Source organism: Telopea speciosissima, chromosome 8 (genome assembly GCF_018873765.1).
Source record: "Telopea speciosissima isolate NSW1024214 ecotype Mountain lineage chromosome 8, Tspe_v1, whole genome shotgun sequence".
Taxonomy (NCBI): Eukaryota; Viridiplantae; Streptophyta; class Magnoliopsida; order Proteales; family Proteaceae; genus Telopea; species Telopea speciosissima.
The window spans coordinates 51,321,376-51,328,763 of record NC_057923.1 but is presented as its reverse complement, the minus strand read 5'-3'; the positions used below and the strand labels follow the sequence as shown (position 1 = coordinate 51,328,763).

Below are 7,388 nucleotides of genomic sequence, written 5' to 3'. Positions count from 1 at the left end.
CAATAAGAGCTGAGGGGCGCGCACCACATGTTTTATTTGTGTGCTACAACACACGTAAGGGGCCAGATAAGTGAATTGGGCGCTCATGGCAGAGATCGAAGGAGGACGTGTGGGACCTACGGGGTACGGGTGAGGCACAAACCAGGCCTCATTGTGTGGGAGTGAAGTCTCATACCGGATATCGAGACCCACATGGTTCCTATACAAGAGCGTACACATGTCAAGGAGGAAGGAGGAGAAAGAGAATGAGAAAAGACACATGATACTCGCAATGTGACCATCATTTTCCCCTAAAAGTTTTTGAATTCTTTTATTTCAATGGTTTAGTCATGATATGTCGTCTCTACCAACTCCAAGGCCCAAACAGAACTACAATAGTTAGTGTGGAGAATCCACCAAAAAAGTGGTTGTAAAGGTCAGGTCATTACAATATTACACTGAACCCAAATGGTGGAATCAAAGTTGGATTCCCAATTGCATAGTTTGCCACTATCGCAGGATTTCGCTTTCTTTTTCCTTTTTGCGTTTGTTTTGTTTCTTGCTTTTTTTGGTCATGTCTACACCAACAACAACGGATTTGACTTCTTTCTCCTCTCCTCTTTCTTTCTTCTTCTGTGTTTTTTTTCTTTTGGTGCATTCCTCCCTCCTTATATTTCATTTGTAGTTTTTCCTATCTTATATTGTATTGCAAATGGTATATTTTTTCCTCTAATAAAAAAATTTAAAAAGCCCCTTTTACAATCTGCACAAATCAAAACGTGTCAAAATTTATTATTTATCAAATAATAATAAATAATACCTATTTGTGAGAAGAAAATAAAACCATTGCAAGAACCTAGAGTGAACTACCCATTCATGAAAGGGGAAAAAATTATGCTAGAAACCATATGTATTTAAATTTTAAAAAGGAGTGCTGTTCTCTGCCCTGGAACACACGGGGGCGCAAGCTGTGCCCAGACATATGAGACGGGATGGAACAGTCTTCGATCATTTAGAGGGGCAGAGCAATCATTTCGCTCACCCTCTCTGGGCGCTGGAGTGCAGAGAACATTTTGCCTTCCAATTTGACTAGTTTATAGTGTTTCTCTAATCTCCTATAAATTGATGCCCCATGATAGATTGCATATAGTTGAAAGTTTGCCAACATGTATTCCCTGTGTAGATCCAAGGGTCGATGCTCATATGTCAAGTTTTAGTCTAAATGAAGTTGGCTAAATCGCAAATTAATACTCTAAAAATTCATTGAAAAATAAATTTCTGTAAAAAAATAAAAAATAAAAAATACAAGGTAATATACTAATACATGAGATAATATATCTTTGAATTTGAGTCTTAAATTTTTCACTCTTTCACATGGCAAATAGATATATCTACCCTCTTGGCTTAAATAAAAATCTTTATTTGCATATGTTGCAGTAAGATCTGATCTGAGCTCTCTGGTGGTCAAATCATCCTACACAGAAGAACAAAACTGAGCAGTGGAGTGCTGGTCAAATCGTTGAAAAGCTAAAGTTAGACCTCTCACAACAAATAAATCTACAAGCAGAGACAGTAGAAAATAATGACTTCACCTCTTTTCCTGGGTTAGAGACTTCAATTTATAGGATTGAGATGGTAGATCAGTGTAGAAAATTTGTGATGATAGACCATTCTGTTTGAATGTGTGTCGTCCTCCGAGTTGGAGACCTGTTTACCAAGAAGTCATGCGGAAAGCATGATCTTAACCAGATAGGTTACTTGCCTGGTTAACTTACTTATTGCTGAGACGATCGCTGATTGGGTTTCGCGAGTCATCTTTGACATATCTTCCAAGTTGGACAAGCGTTGAACGCATTCAATAGATTGGCTCGGTAGATCTAAGGCTGACCAGATCACCGAACTTCTTGACTACCCGATGCGTATTGCGGTGTCAATCTCTGAGGTATCTTGGAAAAGAATGCAATTTGAATGGGTGAACTGAACTTGGAGTTCGATTCGTCCTTCTGCTCCTATGGTAAAATTCTTGGTTCAACCTACCTGATCGGGTCGGCTCATTTTGTAACCAATGCCATGTGTCACTATAGGATTGGTCGATATTTATTTGGTTCATCAACATAGTTAGTGTATATTGATATATTGTATTTATTAGGTTTCTTAACTCGTATTTTCCTTCCTTGTATGATCTTTCCTTTTGTAGACCTACATGTAGACGTACCATTCTTCTGTATTTATTTTCTGTAAGTGAATAAAATGCATAGTGATTATACGAAAATTATCATAGTATTAGAGCCAATCAAGGGAGATCTGTTCACCCCTACTCTAACCTATCTTCCTTACCCTGTCGTGGTTATCCCCGCTCTGCTGCCGTGTTCGCATCTACCTCCACTCCTTCATGCTATATGTAAAGATGGATGTCTAACGCAAGAAAGATGTCAAATAAGCTCTGGAAGCGGGTATGCCGATAGTGTGAAAGTTAACGTCTCTCAGAAGTTCTTGTCCTAGGGTTCCGTTGCCTGCCTTGCTATCATTGTATACCATTCTCTTTATTCTTCTACCCAATCATTGTCAACTTTGCAATTTATTCACAAAACCAGTAGCTGTGCCTTTTTAATTGTATTAGTTTTGACATTTAAATAGATTAACCTTAATAAAAACATCCGCACCAGTGGTCTAGTGGTAGAATAGTACCCTGCCACGGTACAGACCCGGGTTCGATTCCCGGCTGGTGCATTCTTTTTTTATTTTTTCCCCCAAAAGTAACCATTATAACTTTTTTTCAAGGTTTCGGATTCCTCCGAAATCTGATTGTGAACACACTTTTCTTTTTTTCTTTTTTTTTATGGTTTTTTGCAAATACCCCCTTGAAAATGCCCATTTATCCAAATACATCCCTACAACTTTATAAATTGTAAACTCCCCTCTACTTTCAAAACACTATAACACTTTGGTCCAGTCCATTAGTTTGGGACGTTAAATGTTAGTTTCAGCGAATCTAATGACCAAAATGCCCTTATGATAGAAACCCACCAAAATTAAAGAGTGAAGTGACCAAATTGCCCTCATCTTCTCCAAAATCCAAATGGTTCCTCACAAAGCCCTAATTTCATTGATTTTAATTAAGAAAATCCATATGCTGAGAGACCAAATGGAAATGAAATCCATGAAAGCAAATACCTTATTTCTCGGTTTTCATCATGAAACCGAGACCGACAATTCACCAAATCCCACCTAGACTACCAAAAATTTTTGAAAATCCTACTACTCAAAAATAGATCTTCTTCCCCCTCTTCAATGAAATCAACTCAGTTCTGTATGGTGTAAGATCATGATTTGAACACTTAATACAACTCTCCTCTTTAATTCATTCACCAAATGGGAAAAACGATCATGATCACCTCAAACCGTAGCACAAAAACCCTAACTAAGCTTCGGTATCTCTGAGAAGTCCAATCCTCTTTTCCCCAAACACCAAGGGTTAATTAAATTTCTCGAGTCCATAAATTTTGGTGAATGAAACTGGTTCTTAGTAATTAGCTTCAAAGGATTATTAATAACTAAGTTTAACAGGAAGAACAAATTTGTCGGACGCCCAAAGGGAGTATTTCTGACCTAAGCATGGGCTGGTGTCATTAGAACACATCAAGTTCAAATTCGAAGGGGAAAAAGAAACCAAATAAATTACTTTTGCCGAACTAGTATCTTCTAATCTCTAATTTGATTAATCAATCTAGTACAAAAGGCCAGCAATCTACCAACGAAAAGCCCTAGGTTATTAATCGATTGGAATTTTGGATTAGTCGTTAACTCATGGACATAAAAGTGACAGCAACGGAGAAAGAAATAGAGATGAGAATTTGATTAAGGATTTGCAGTATGAGATATCTATGGGAGAAAAGGCTGGAAGAAGAGGGAAGAATGAGTAAAGACGTTCATTTGATTTTCAGTTTTAAACCCTAAACGATTTGGGGAAGATGAGGGCAATTTGATCACTTCACTCTTTAATTTTCATTAGATTCTTTGAAACTAACATCTAACGTCGCATACTAACGGACTGGACCAAAGTGTTACAGTGTTTTGAAAGTAGGGAGGAGTTTGCAATTTGTGAAGCTATAAGGGTGTATTTGGACAAATGGGCATTTTTAGGGGGACATTTGTAAAAAACCCTTTTTTAAGGTGAAAAATATGTTCTAATTATCACCTCCAATTCGCGGGCACCTCCAATTCCTCCAATTCCTCTAATAGGGGGGAGTAGACCCCACCTTGGGCAGTGTTTTCAGGGAGGGGGTAGGGTAGTCATTTCCGTCCCCATGTGAGGAATTGGAGGAATTGGAGGGGGCAGCAAATTGGAGGGGATAACAATTCACACACAACTGCCGGGATTACATTCAAATTAAAATCCCTTTAAGAAAATGGGAAATTATCAATGCCACCCCCTGACGTTTGCCTATATTTTAAAGCACACCCACAAACTACCATAATTTTAGTGCCACCCCCTGCTTTACCAAACTAATTCCACACAGACCCCCTACCGTTAGTTAAGAGTTGTTAAGTGGTGAAGTCAGCAGTTTAAAAGACAATTATGCCCTTGTTAGCTGTGAAATACCTAATCCACCCTTTCAATTAGAACTCCCACAAACCCTTCTTCTTCCTCACACTCAGTCGACAACCATGGAGAACATCCATACAACCTACCATCTTCTGAAAAGAGACCTACTCCGGTGACCAAATCTACCCTTCTTTACTTATTGCTTGTTTCACCACTGAAATGAGTTTTCTGTTTTTCTTTTCCAACGATGTTCTGTGTTTCAGGTTAATAAAGGAACCGAAACCCTTCTGTTTGTACTTCTTCTTCTTTCTGCAACACCATCTGTCTCTTCTTCCTCCTCTTGCAATAACAGAGGTGATAGATAGGTCGTACGTCACCCATGAGCATCGTCTCATTCCTATTTCCTCCTGTTAATGCTGAAACGGAAGAAAAATTAAATTTCCCCCCACTGCCTAAAAATCAAATTTAAAATTATTCATATTCAATGCAATTATTCATTAAATTAAGAGAAAGTAGTGGTTGACAGTTGAAGTCTCAAACTACCAAAATCTAAGAATCCATAAAGAATTCCAGACATACTATCTATTCTACTGGCAGAGATATTTTCCCTTTTGTTCTTTTGCAGGTTCTGAAGTCTTCAGTGGGCCATGGCGGCATTGGCTACAGAGGGTGATTCGGGGTTGAGCACGCCAACGGCGTTGATGAGGTATGGGGTTGGGTGTGGAAGGTCTACTCTGCGTGGTCGAAGAGGACTGGGAGAGAGAGAAAGAGAGATCAGATTTCGGATAACGGTTAGAATCTCCCCAGGTTTCATAGCCCATCTCAGCAATCACCCATTGCAGTATTGCACCCCTTCCCAAACGCAGATTTTTTCCTTCTCTTATTCTAATTTTTCGATATCGATCTTAAACAAACCATTCTGTTTTCTTTGTGAGAAATGGTTTGATGAGCTTTGTTGCAGTGTTTGTGTTTATGGTGATGTCCACTAACATGCGCCCTGGGTAACTTGTGGATGTTGAATTTTTTTTAATCAATTTTAATTTAAAAATTGGAAGAATTTTGGTCATTGGAACAATCTGATTGGGTAATATCTCTCTCTCTCTCTCAGTCATTGGATTAATCTAGGTTTTTTATGTTTTAATGTAAAGAGTATTTCGGTCAAAAGAATTTTAGAGACTAACACCATTAAAAAATGGGTAATGGTTGATATTATGGTAGTTAGAGGGTGTGCTTTAAAATATAGGCAAACGTCAGGGGGTGGCATTGATAATTTCCCTAATAAAATTCACTTAAAAAACAAAGGCAAAAAGAATTTGTCTTCTTTCATCAAAAAAAAAAAAAAAGAATCTGTCTCTCAACCCCGGTTTTAAGGATTTTATGAAGGTTGGAAGTTGCAAATGCAAGGTTACAGTCGAGAAAAAAAATGAAACCACATCAACAAACACCAGAAGAAAAAGATATTTTGTGTTTGGGAGAAAGAATTTAGGGCATTGCTTGTGCAATTCATTAGAGACTCATTGGCAGGGAAAATTAGCAACTGTGGCATTGGACCCTCTCTATCTTTGGTGAAGACCATGACTATCTCAAAAATATTGCCGATGTTGATGTGGTCGTCATTTGGCTTGAGTTGGGGGCTCGAGTATAACCCAGTCAATCTCATCTTGGAAGAAAATCTCAAACTCAAGCCTGATTAATTTGTGGCACACCATGGCTACCTGGGTGCTTGCGGCTATCTCTGCACCCATACACAGATACGGGTGAAATAATCAACCCATGAAAAGGCAAAATTTCTCGGGTTCATCGCCCGCCCCTATGTCTGGGTGTAGGGACAGCATATTGCACACGCCCAGGTACCGTTCTCTTTCCCTTTGTGTTTTTATGGATAAAAATTTATGGAGAAAAGAACTTTGTCGAGGAGAATGTGTCTTGTGCCAAACACAAAGGGGGTAAAATGATCGTCCTCCCCCCAGAAAAGACAGAAATATCACCGGGACAAATGCTTTTGTACGTGCTCCTATTGATCCCTCACTAACACAGGGGCTATGCTCTCGGACAGATAAACAAATCCTATCCTATTTCGGTCGGATAAACAAAAACTTGAATTAGAATTCAGAAATAGGATTTTAGAGATAAGGAATAAACCATGGAAAAATCCAAGCGACCCTTTCTTAAATCTAAGCGATCTTTTCGTAGGCGTTTGCCCCCAATTGGATCGGGGGATCGAATTGATTATAGAAACATGAGTTTAATTAGTCGATTTATTAGTGAACAATGAAAAATTTTATCTAGACGAGTGAATAGATTGACCTTGAAACAACAACGATATGGTCGTCCTCCCCCCAGAAAAGACAGAAATATCATCGGGACAAATGCTTTTGTGCATGCTCCTATTGATCCCGCACTAACACAGGGGCTATGCTCCCGGACAGAGAACGACTTCCCGAATATTATATCCTTTTGGAAGGTCATTAGAATATTGTAATGATAGAGACTCAACCTTAGGTAGTCGTGTCCTTTATTATTTTATTATGTTGTTGTCCCACTTATAGGGAATTTTCAAGATAATATTTGATCAATAATTGTGAAAGCCGGGTCGAACTGAGAGGGGGGCGGTGAATTAGTTCCCTTAAATTTTACAATGTCTTCTGCAAACCACACAGTCGCTTACAGTCTCACCTCACACCACCAAAATGTGGCCAGGTCTACCAAAACTGAAAACCCACTCTGCAAAACAGGGATTAGTCTCCAACAAATAAAAGTAGACACAGAGACACGATTCACGTGGTTCACCTCACAGTATGTGAAGGCTACGTCCACGGAGCAATACCCCTCAGGGTTTCGTATATGCCCAATACTCAACAAC

The 7,388-nt window shown here is 38.9% G+C and overlaps 1 long non-coding RNA gene and 1 other non-coding gene across 2 annotated transcripts; one reads left to right on the top strand and one right to left on the bottom strand.

Annotated features, from left to right (window-relative positions):
* Positions 1-1,360: 1,360 nt before the first annotated feature.
* Positions 1,361-6,845, bottom strand: LOC122672731. Its single transcript, XR_006334468.1, has 3 exons — positions 6,588-6,845; positions 2,298-2,303; positions 1,361-1,370 (listed from the first exon to the last, which is right to left on the bottom strand). It is a non-coding gene; the product is annotated as an uncharacterized LOC122672731 (long non-coding RNA).
* TRNAG-GCC lies at positions 2,639-2,709 on the top strand. The gene has a single exon. It is a non-coding gene; the product is annotated as a tRNA-Gly (tRNA).
* Positions 6,846-7,388: the final 543 nt, after the last annotated feature.